Here is a 12,352-nt window from a genome sequence, read left to right on the forward strand (position 1 = left end):
ATTGCTCCTGTAAACTCCAGACCCAAACACCCAAATACTCATCAGCTTTGTGGCTACGTCTTAGCAGCCCCTGAGATTCAGCATGTTCAGAAACTCTCAGCATGGTCCTGCCCTCGCTTGGAAGCTCCTAGCCTCCTGGAACTGTACACCCTGCACTGCCCTGGGACTCTTCCCTTCCCCCTCCCTCTCCTTCAAACAGCGGCCACATCCCTGTGCATCACTCGGAGCAGGGACGTGCTTCTCCATCTCAACCTTCCCGCTGCAACTGGCCCAGCATGGGTTCAGGTGTCCAGAACTAGGTATTGGAGGGCCTCCTCTCACCTGAACAGTACCCGGCCTCTCCCACAGCAGTCCAAACTCAGGAGTCTAGCATCCAAGGCTAACCACAAATTATCCTGGACATATGACAGGAATAATAACGGCTGTCATTTATTAAGCATTCACTCTGCTTTGAGTTAAGCATTTATACGTATCTCATATCTCAATAGTCATAACCATTATTGACCACATTTTACAGACGGGGAAACTGAAGCTTCGAGAGGTTAAGCTGGTCAAACCACACATCCAGGGAGCAGCAGAGGTGGAATCTGAACCCAGGCAGTCTGACTCCAAGGTCATGTTCTTAAACACTCTGTACTACCCCACCAAGCCTGGTCCCTTCCAACCACATCCTTCTGAGTTCCTGATGCTCCAGCCACAGGAGAGCATTCTCATTTTGCCGTGCCCTTTCCATGCTGTCCCCTCAAGCTGAAGGTCCATACTCCAGTCTCTGGCCATCAGAACTAATTTTTCAAGGCCCAGATGATTCTCCTTCCTCTATGACAGCATTCCCACCCCTACCTGTGCAAGAGAACTTCTGCTGAGACCCACGACACATGCTCAAGCCTTCATTTAGTTTCTGTTTCGTGTTGCCACGGGGATAGCCACGGGGAGGACACTGGCGGTCTCTCCTTCCTGGACCTCCTCACGGTGTGGCTGTGGGGGGAAGCTGAGTATCTGATTGGTGGGAATGAGAGAGGGAACTGAGCTGAGGGGCCCAGCCCCATCCTTCTCTCTGTTTCCAGGGCCGCCTCGCCAGAGGGAAGAGGCCTGTCCCGTGAGGAAGACTGCAGCCAGCTGGGTCTCAGACAGAGGTGGGTCTGTGGACTCAGCAAAGGGATCCACTGGGAATCCCATTAGCCACATTCTCTAAACACCTTTATTAGCCCTGGAGCTGATATCCTGGTCTCCACTTGTCTGACTCGTGGTCTTATTTTTCAGTTGGTGCCAAACTCAGAGGGCATTTATGTGGTACACACACCCCCGCCCTGCCTACCTGGGTCACCCTCAGTGAAGGATGACTGGTCAGAGTTGGTCTGTGTGGCCCACCGGCAACTGATACCACATCTCTGGGGGGATGAGTAGCGATCACTAACAAGGATGCCCCAGAGCAGCCTGGGGTGACCCCGCCACCATCCACATGGTGCTGTCTGGGAGCCTGGCTCCCCAGCCACCTGCAGATGACCCTGTAATTCACTTTCCCAGGTAGGGTCACGCCAGGAAGGCAGGCATTGGTTGTAGCCCCTGGATGACACCTGCCAAAGCAAATGAGTCCATTGGTGTCTGGTTTACAGCCCAACCTTGTCAGCCTGGTCAGCGTGAGTCAGACCCCAGGCCACAAACAGCCTCCGATGAATGGATGATGAGGGTGTCTGACCCAGCAGGCTGGCCTCCCACGCCATCCTCACCTCTATCCTCTCCCCTATCCACGCCCACCTGCCCCCCGTGGCAGACAGAACCCTGCCCCACTGACAGGAGCCTCTGGCGGTGTGTTTCCTCAGCCCCAGAACACACCCTTCAAAGACAGCTACCCTCACTGTCTCTGTCACAACAGAGAACAGGCACGCATGTGCACACAAATTTAGCCCCAGGGAGGAAGAAGTGGCCATCAAGTCGTTTTACCACCTCGACCTGATGGTAGACAGATTCAGAGAAATGCTTCCAATGCAACCTCAGCTTGAATACTTCCCAAGCTTCATCTCAAAAAACGCCTCCTAAAAAAACAGAACCAGCGAGGGGTTACTGTTGAAGCTGGGTGATGGATAAGGAGATTCATTAAACTATTCCTTCTACTTTTTTGTATGTTTGAATTTTTTTTAATAACAAAAGGTTTTTGTTTTTTTTTTTTAAATCCACCACTTAGGGATCTGGGCTTTTCCAGAGGGCAATACCAGATTCTACCTTCCCCTGCTGAGGACCACCAGAACTGAGGTTTGAACCTAAGTTCCTGACGACTCAGACGGTGCTCTTTCTGCGGTGCCATTCAGACTCCCTGAAGGTCCTAACATCTGACCAAACTCTCATCCCACCACCGTCCAGACCCTCACCATCTCTCACCTGGATTTCCAAAGCTGCCTCTCCTAGACTTCCTACTTCTAGCTGACTCTTCTTCAACCCTTCTTTCCCAGAGAAGGCAGGGTATGTTTCATAAAGCTCATGACATTACTCCTCTGCTCTCAAAGCCTCTGTGGTTCCTCACTGTTTCGGGAACAAAGCTGTATTCTGTAGCTCAGCCATCCAAGTCCTCCAGGAAGATTCACTTCCCAGTGGTATTCACCGTGCTCTCGGTCAAGCCACTTGCTACTCTCTAAATACAGAAAACTTTTCCTGTTTTCTCTCATTTCTCTTTTTGGGATGCTTTTCTCCACCTATATTTTCAAATCTCACCCATTAAGAACTTATCCAAATGCACCAAGCCAAGGAAGCCCTTCCTGACACCGCTACCCCCAGGGCCCAAAGGTGGTGGATACCTCCACTCTGCTCCTGCCGCACTTGCACTCACGTTCACCATCTCCTTTCCAGCTCTGTTTATATGATTCCTCAATACGTCTGTCTCCCCTTCCAAATTAAGACGCTTGAGAGCAAGGAGGATGTGCTATTCACTTGTCCATCCTCAGAGAACAGCAACCAGTATCCACTTTCTTACTTTCTCCACACCTGAGGCCCCCTCTCTTTGCGGTCTTATACTCAGAGGTGAAGGCAGCTCTGCCATAAGGGGAACCTGACCGTGCTCGGGCCTGGCATGAGCTAACTGATGAATGCAATTATATTCCCAAAGCATCAATGGGAGAAGATGTAACTTCCCCTAATGGATGATAAAACCAGGCATTTCTCCTCATTCTATTATTTTAGAATGCTAAGCAACAAGGAAAAAAAAAAAAACAGATCTGAATTGGCAAGTTTTCTCTGTCATCTAGAGTGTTCAGGGGCCTCGTGCATAACTTTAGCCTGCAGCCAGCTACCTCCTACGAGCCTCCCAAGCTGCCTGGGGAGGAGCGCAGGCCCCTGGTAAGTACTAATTGAATTAATCAACATTTATTCTGTATTTTGAACCTTCATTTCAACAAGTGTTAAACAGTTTAATTTTGAATCAATGCAATAGCTTTCCTTCTGCACTAAAAAAAAAAAAAAAAAAAAAAGTTTAAATTATTAGGAGACCAAAGAATTTCCTTAAAGATGGGCCGTGTGCATGGGCAACAGTCTGGCTCCTGCCTCTGTCAGAGGAGAAGGCGGCTCCCTCTGCAGGCCTGGCTGGAGGGTATTAGTGGAAGATTAGCAGCTCTGTCTTCACTGGAGGGCTGAGGGCCACATGGAAGCCAGGTGAAGACACCAGGCAGGACCCCCTGCTGCCAGAGAGCCCAGACTACAGGGAATAGGGCTTTCCGGGCTGAGCCTTTGGACAAAGCCAATCAAACTTCCTCCACTGGCTGGGCTGAGTCTACCTGCCTCTCCTGGTTCCCTTGGCAGGACCAGCAGTGTATGCCTCTCCATGCCTCATCATGACACCGAGTCTTGTTCACTGAGGCTTTTGGAAACATCCTGTTATGGGCTGAATTGTATCCCCCTCTCCCAAATTCAGATGTTGAAGTCCTAACCCCCAGTACCTCAGAATGTGAATGTACTTAGAAATAAGATCTTTAAAGACGTAATTAAGTTAAAAATGACACCATTAGGGTGAGCCCTAATCCAATACGACTGGTATCCTTATAAAGACACAGACAGGTACAGAGGGAAGACCTCGTGAAGACACAGGGAGGAGATGACCGTCCACAGTCAGAGGGGGGCCTCCGAAGAAATCAACCTCGCCGACTCCTTGATCTTGGACTTCTAGCCTCCAGAATCGTGAGACGATCAATTTCTCTTGTTTAATCCACCTAGTCTGTGGTATTTTTGTTATGGCAGCCGTAGCAAACTGACACATGCCCCCATCTGATCTCGGATACATGCTGGACAAACCTACGGGAAGAAGGCAGCCTCCTCTCCAGAGACGTGGGTCTCTGTTCTCATCCACTGGTGTTCCTCTTCCCTCTCAGTCTAAGGGAGATGGCTCTGCATCTCCAGACCTTATACAACATCCAGGTAAGGACAGTTCCTGACAGTCCTTTATCTATCTTCTTTGTAAGTCAGCTCCGAGTCAGGTCATGCCTGGGGACCGTGGCCATTTAGTGAGACCAGATGTTGGTATGTTGTAAGGAGGAAACCTGAAGACCCCGCAGCCTGACCAGCTGTCACGCTGCATTCAAGGAGCCACGAGCCCTGGGCCCAGCCCTCTTCTCTTCAAGGCAATTCAACAATCCAGCATGTGATGGGGGGAGGGAGGGGCAAAGCCGGTCCCCTGACCTCAGCTCACCAGTCACAAGACACTTGCCACTCAGATCACTTCCCTCCGCTAAGAGTACTTAGGCCAGAGAGTGGCCCAGGGACTTTCCTAAGAAAAGTGATCCAGGAATCCCCCATCTGCACACATACTCACAGACCACAGACAAGACGGCTGGGGACTGCACTGCAAGAGGTCTCCCCTCCCTAGGGATCCATGAGGTCTGGCTCCCGCAAGTCTGTCAGTCTGACCCCAGGGGAGTGGGAGCAACTGCGACAGCTCCTAGAGGCCTCTCTCCCATCGTTCTCACCTCGTCTTTTCCACAAAGCAGGGCCATTATTTTCCCATGGGAGATACCTGAACAGTTCCTTAGTCTCAAAGTGAAAGGTGTAGAAGCCTGTGTGATGCAAAAGGACCACAGAAGGGGAAGGCAGTACCTACACCAGAGGCCCACAGCCCAGCCCAATCTGGACCCCTGAGTCTTTGCAGCTCCTTCCTCATTCCCCTGAAGAAGGAGACGAGCAAAGATACAACAGAGAGAGTCCAGGCTTGGGAGTCAAGACCGACTTGGGTTTAAATCCTGACTCTACTGCTTAGAGCTGCGTTAGTTTCTGACCTTGGGTAACATAGATTAACCTCTCAGGTTACTGTGTAATGAAGATATTACCACCTGCCTCACACAGGGCTGGTCAGAGGGTTAGGGGGGCAGAGTCAACCACCCAGCTCAGTGCCTGGCCCTTCTCAGAGACCGTGTCCCCACTGCACTATTCCAGAAGATGGACCTCCTATCAGGGCCTAAATGTTGGGATCAGGAAAAAAATATGCAACACTGGCTCCCTTTGAGAAATGGCCAGATCTCTTGAGGTCAGCCTGCAATTAGGGGAACCCTAGGGTACCGCGCAGCGCACTTGCTCCGTGCTTTCTGCGTCTCTCTAGCAGGGCCTTGCAGAATGGTAAGGGAATTGACATGCGCGCTCTTACAGCCCCTGGGTGCCTCGCTCAGTCATTCTGCCAGTCCCACCAGGCACCCAGCTTAGGGGCGGTGAGCAGGCAGAGTTTATGATGTTCACGGGCCATCTGAAGGCAGAGAAGTCACAGCTGCGGAGATGGATTTGGGGGCCCCAAACATGGAGGCTAAAGCTGAAGCTGGGCTCCAGGGCTTGGGAGGATGAAGGGCCAAATTCTGACTACATCTGTGGAGCAGGAGGGCCCAGGCCCTAGGCACTGGTGTCGGGAGAACCCTTAGTAACTCAGAGGTGGCCTTGAGAGAGGACGGCCGAGTGCTACTGGTGTCCCAGAGAGGCCCCCAATTGCGCCCAGTGGGCGTCTTACTCTCAGACACCTAGAACCAAATAGGCGAGCACCCCCATGTCACTCAGGAACGGGCTCCACACGGGTGTGCGACACTGATGCCGCAAGACGCGCCTCTCACGCACCCTGCAGGATCCCTCTCACAACTGCCATCCCTCACTCGACTGTCACCAGGTTTATTTAAAATTCTCTTTCAGGAGTGCCCTGGTGGCCTAGTGGTTAGGATTCCGGGCTCTCACTGATGTGGCGCGGGTTCAATCCCTGGTCGGGGAACTGAGATCCTGCAAGCTGCACGGTGGGGTGAAAAAGATAAAAAATAAAATTTTCTGTCAAATGTAAGTAATCATGACATGTGAAGACTGGATTTGTGACCCTGGAGTAGCCCTTGACGTTTTCAAAGGCAGGACATGGGGGTACAGCTCTGTCCCCCAAGCGCCCTGTAACACGAGATCCCAAGACACTGCAGCCCAGATACGCCCTCCTCAGCACCCCGGCCTCCCTAGGTGGTCTTCTTGGGGCTTCCTCCCTAGGCTGAGGGAGACCTTCCCATCAGGAAGCCTGAAAGACCCTAGGTCCACCCTGAGGACAAAAGCCAGGTGTGGCTGGCAGAGCTGGGTCTGGGTTCCGAGCTCCAGGAGGCAGGCCGAGCTGGACAGAGGGAGTGGCCCTGTGCAGACCTGGTCAGCAATGAGGACCGGCTGGCTCCACAGGACACAGGATAAGAAAGTACCCCAGCTTTGGCAGGCAGCCACCAGCAGTGCCCACCTGCTCAGACCCTGAACATGACACCGTGGAAACAATGCTCTCCCTTCACGCAGGCTCTCAGCACCCACTCCACGCCCCTGCACGGACAGGCTCCCAGCAAACACTTTCAGAAAGGTCGGCCCCTCCTCTCCACCCCGACAGCTCCACCTGGGTTATGGCCCAGGTTTCTCTCTCATCCTCACCCCCACCCTCCCAACCCCCCATCTTGCTTAACATCCCTCGACGGCTGACACCCTGGGGGCCCCAACAGGTGGGATGTAAGGAACTTGTTACTAATGATAAAGCAGCTAAAGTCAGGAATCTTTAGGGACTTCCCTGGTGGCGCAGTGGATAAGAATCTGCCTGCCAATGCAGGGGACACGGGTTCGGGCCCTGGTCCAGGAAAATCCCACATGCTGCAGAGCAACTAAGCCTGTGCACCACAGCTACTGAGTCCGCACACCTAGAGAGCATGCTCCGTAAAGAAGAGTAGCCCCCACGCTCTGCAACTAGAGAAAGCCCGTGTTCAGCAACGAAGACCCAACGCAGCCAAAAATAAATAAATAAAAATTTTTTTAAAAAGGAATTATTTTGTATAAATTAGAGAAGATTCTGCTGTCTTGCCCCATTCTAATATACTTTGAGTGGGAGAGAAAATAGAGGAATTCGGCCAGGAACTCAGCAATTGCCTATAGCGCTCAGGAAACGTCAGTGTCTGTGACACCATGAACAACTGTGCAACTTCCTACTATTTTTTAGAGATTTACTTTATAAATACGTGTGTGTGCACGCGTGTATATATCACATTGGGGCCGGGTGTGCATCATGGCAACCTGGCCACGTCCACCAAGCGCTTCTCACAGGCTAATGTCATCTGACCATCTTCCTGCCTCAACGTGAAGAGCTGATCTTCGTGGCAAACTTAAGACCGAATCATCTGGACTGTCAAGGTGGCGGCAAGATAGAGTGGAAGGAACATGGGTTTGGGGATCAGATAGATGGGGCATCGATTTTATTTCAACCACTCGCCAGCTAGGGAACCTTGGGAAAGTCACTTATCCTGAGTCAGTTTCCTCCTCCGCTAAAGCCCTGAAAGGCTCCTGTGAGATGTAAGTGAGCACCGACGAGTCTGTGCTCAGTGCCTGACGCATGGTGCGTGCTTAATAAACGATGATTTCCAGTCCCTGGTTCCCTGTCTAGCCTCCCTTCCTCCTCCAGCTCTAGCCAAACCAAACCACTGGCTGTTTGCCACCCGTGCCCCTTAACTTACCGCCCCATGCCTTTCTTTGTACATTGCTGTTCCCTCTGCTAGAAATGCCCTCTTCACCCCCATAGAACGGGGTGTCTCTGGTCCATCTTTCCTTCAAGACACATCTCAAATGCCCCCTCCTCGGCAAGCCAGGTGCCCCAACCTCTCCTTTCTTTGAACGTTCACTGTGCTTTCTCTGCAGTTATTACTGCCTATTTTGAATGAGGGGTACATTCCTTAAATTCCATCCAGGCAGGGGACATGTCTTATTCATCTTGTGTTCCCACCATAACGGTTCTTGGCACGGAGGATGGTAAAAAAAAAAAAAAATTAAAAAAATAATGGCGACTGAAATAATAAATGAGGTCACAAGTCTATTGATTCCAGAATACTTAGGAATTATGCCCCACCTCTGCTGCTAAAAGAATTTCCTAGATCCAGTGGGCCAATTCTCATTTAGGGGCTTCCCTGGCCTCCCTCCTACCAGCCTTGGCGGGCTCTCCTCCCTGCCACCCCAGCCAGGATTGTGTGCCCGTCAGGCATCCACGTTGCTTAACCGCAGCACTCTCCATCCTCCCAGCACTCACCCCACCCAAAACCTCAGCCTACTTGAATAAGGCCCTGCTGCCCACAGCCCTTCCCTGTCCCCTCTCGGGTCTGGAAGCTCGTTCTGTGACCCAGGCTGCAGACAGTCGGTCAGAATTCCCAGTGTCGTGCCCACCGCCCTCCTGGATCGCTCCCCTCCTACACCCGCTATTACCTCTTGGATGTTGTGAGCTCATTGTCTCAGACCGCATGGCCCTGGTCCTGCAGGTACCAGGACTCTGTGTTCTCGAGATCTTCAAGGGAAGGGCCCATGCGTCCATAAGAGCCTTCATGCCCCAGTCAGGTGGTCAGGCCAAGGTAGGCGTCAGCAGAGAATACACACAGTACAATCGCTTTGGGATCATGACCTCAAAGTTTCAGCCCACACAGGCACTTCCTCAGAGTCTTTCCTCTCTCCCAACACCTGTGCTGGGTGGGACTCTGGCCTAGGACCTGGGATAGAGAAGCTTCTGCACAGCTTCATGGCCACCCTCCCCCAGCTTTCCACTTTCATTCCCCCGTACATTTGCTGCAAGTCACCTCTCTGCTGAGAAGCCACCAATCATCCCCCCAAATCCTACAGTACTTTTAGTGAGACCTACACCCTTTTGGCAAAGTCTGCTTCCTCAGTTATTTCACAAATTCCTCTCTAGTCAGTACTGTCTGGACAATACCCTCTTCAGGTAGACTCCAATAACACGCTCTAAAACAGCCACCTGGCCCTAGAGGGAAGCTTGAGTTATTTGGAATTTCTTACATCATGCCAAACTGAAACCAGCCTCTTCTTTAATCCTCTGTACCGTTACCACCAAGGCCCCTCAATCCTGCCCTCTGAGCAAAGGCACAACATGGCAGCTCCCCTTGCCCACCTAAAAAAATCACAGTTCCAACCCTGTGTCTTCCTGTCTGCCCCAGGACCTCCCGGAGCTTACAGGACAGGGACTCCAGCTTTGATGCAGTCACAGGCCCTCCTCCACCTGCTCCCCAAGTGTGGTGCCCAGGGTACCACCTCCAGGTGCGGCCAGTCTTGGCCACTGCAGGGAAAAGTGGGATGACCCCTCTCCCCAGCAAGGTCTAAAGTCAGGACTTCTGTTAATGCAGCCAGGCTAAGCCATGTTCTGTGGGCTTTTCCACGTGGCCGGGTAGAAAACGCATGAATTGATTTTTGGAGCCTAAGGGCGGGACTTTGACCTTACCCCAGCATGTCCCATGGAGCTGGTTTGGGCTCTGAGCTCTCCGTTTCTTGTCCTTGTCCTGTACATTGGTGACCGGCCATCTGGAATCAGCCTGTTCCCTCACCCTGCCGGGGACTGCTGCCTCTTGGACCGACTGCTCACCTCCACCATGGGGTTCACATCTGGAGGCCCAGACAATACTACTTCCCCCCCTGAAATTTCAGAATAAGCCCTCTGGTTGGTGTAAATCACTCCTCTTGACAAACTATATTTGCCCGGCTTTCTGAGAAGAGGATGATAATAATACCACTTACTACTTACGACACCCAAGCACTGGAGCCAACATTTTATACGCATCATCATCTCATTTAATCTTTACAACAAGCAGGTGAGATGGGCCTAGTACTGTTCCCATGCGACAGGCGAGGAACTTCAAGCTCAGAGAAGGAGAGACTTGCTCAAGGGAGAAACAGCAAGTCTGAGGAGAGCCAGGATTTAAATGAAAGAGTGAGCTGGCAGGGCCCTCGGAGATGAGGGCGTCCCGGTCCCCACGGTAGGGGGCACCCACCGCCTGCCATGCTGGAGTCAGGGGGCGAGCGAGGAGTCAATGCCCTGTTCTCCAGCAGGACAACACCCCTGCCAGAGGCTCCGTGCAGCTCCAGTGAGCCGCGCAGCAAAAACCTAGCCGGACACGCAGGGCAGGGCGGTGGTGCTTGTTGTTACCGGGACAGCAGCGCTGCATCGAAGAACCAGATGTCTTGGCTGCTTGCAGGAAGAGCTTATGTAATAAAACTTTCTCATGACAAGCAGTCGAGGGCAGGTGTCAGAGCCAAGAACTATTCCTTTGCTTTGGTAAAATGTAGAATTAGAAGAATCCTCCTTTCTCACACAAATTCCAGTTCTAACTTCTCCCCTCGCCCTACTCTAATCCCCTCTCCCCCATCGCCTTCCCCTGCCCCCCCCCATCGCTTACTGAATTTAGAGTTCGATGCCACACATCCCAGTACGCCCGAGGCAGTCCTGTCTCCCAGGGTCCCATCGAGCTCAGCCTCTGCCTCCTCCTCTCACTCTCACAAGTGGCCCAGTTAGGACAATAAATTAAAGCGAATACTCTGGAACCTTAAAAAAAATCACTTTCCTTCTCTGGTACCTGTTTGCCTCCCACAGATGGGAATAACACTACCTGCCTCATGAGACAAGCCCTTTGTAAAACCCACCAAAGCCGGAAGTTCCTCTCCCATCTTTCCTCTGGAGGCAGCTTTCTGGGGCCAGTCAACATACACCTTTGTTTCATCCATAAAGCAGTCCAGGGTCAAGCCAGCCATACATGTGAAAGCCTCTCTGATTCAGGGGAACAGAGCCTTGTGTTGTGGGAAGGAAACAGTCACCCCTAAAAAGAGGAGTTGTTATGTGTGCATGCAAGGAACAAAAGTAACCCGTATTTGGTCTTCCTAACCAGAACTGTGGCTCTGCCCTTCTCTGTTCCCTTAGTCTCTACAGCAGATCTCTTGGCCTCTACACAACTCTCTCTCTCTCACACACACACACTCACACACACACACACATATGCATAAACACACATATTGTCAACCCAAGGAGCTCCTTCTGGTGGCCTCTCTGGGCCTTTTGGCCAGAGGGAGGTTGGAAAAGTTTGCTACGAAGACCTCTTGGGACACCCCAGTGCAGTCACGGGAGTGGCCCTCTCGGTCAGAGTGGTCCCTGCCCAGTCGAGAGGCCCAGCCACATCTGAGCGGGCCATTCCAACCACGCACACAAGTCACTGTGGGTTTATCTCTTTACCTGGGACTCAGGGCAGGGGTCTGACTATGCCCACCAAACACGCCCAGCAACCAGCAGGCGTTGGCTGTCCCTGAGCAGGCAGGGCAACCCTGGGATTTGGGTCACCTCCTTCCCTATGCTTGCCCTCATTCCAGGAAGAAACAGATGTACCCAGAGCGCAGCTCCTGGGAACACCACAGCACCTGTAGGCAGGGGAGCGACCGTGATAGGATCAGTTCCCCACAGCCTCTCCCCGGAGGTTTGTTAGTAGGCCCACCACCCACTTACTTCTGCATAAGTCATTCCTGACACACGTACAACTCAAATATCCTGTCTGCAACCTACGGCTATCCGTGATATTTTACCATGGGTGAGCAGGCTCTTGCACACACTTTGGTCTCAGTAAAGCGCACATGTGCGCGCGCGCACACGCGCACACACACACACACACACACTCAAAACAAGATGAGGTAGAAACTTGCCAGACCCAGCTACGTAACTCAAAAAGAGCCAAGAGCCTTGGGAATTCCCTGGCGGTCCAGTGGTTAGGACTCCACGCTTCCACTGCAGGGGGCATGGGTTTGATCCCTGGTTGGGGAACTAAGATCCCGCAAACCGTGGCGCGGTGAGGCCAAAAAAAAAAAAGAACCAAGAGGCTTAACAAGTTTGCCTGAAAGTTGAATCTCAGCATTTCTTGTGTCTGTTTTTATTTGGCAATTACCATATGCCAGGCAATAATCTAAAGGTTGCACAGGCATTAACCGAGCTCCGCCTCAGCAAAACGAGGCAATCCCTGTGCCGCGGCAAAGGCAGGACTCATCCTGGGAGGCCGAGGAGCGCGGCCAGGCAGAGAGGTATGGAAGCGAAAGGTAA

The sequence above is a fragment of the Delphinapterus leucas genome, chromosome 7 (assembly GCF_059928025.1).
Source record: "Delphinapterus leucas isolate spDelLeu-1000000601 "Yukka" chromosome 7, BTC_Dleu_Yukka2, whole genome shotgun sequence".
Taxonomy (NCBI): domain Eukaryota; kingdom Metazoa; phylum Chordata; class Mammalia; order Artiodactyla; family Monodontidae; genus Delphinapterus; species Delphinapterus leucas.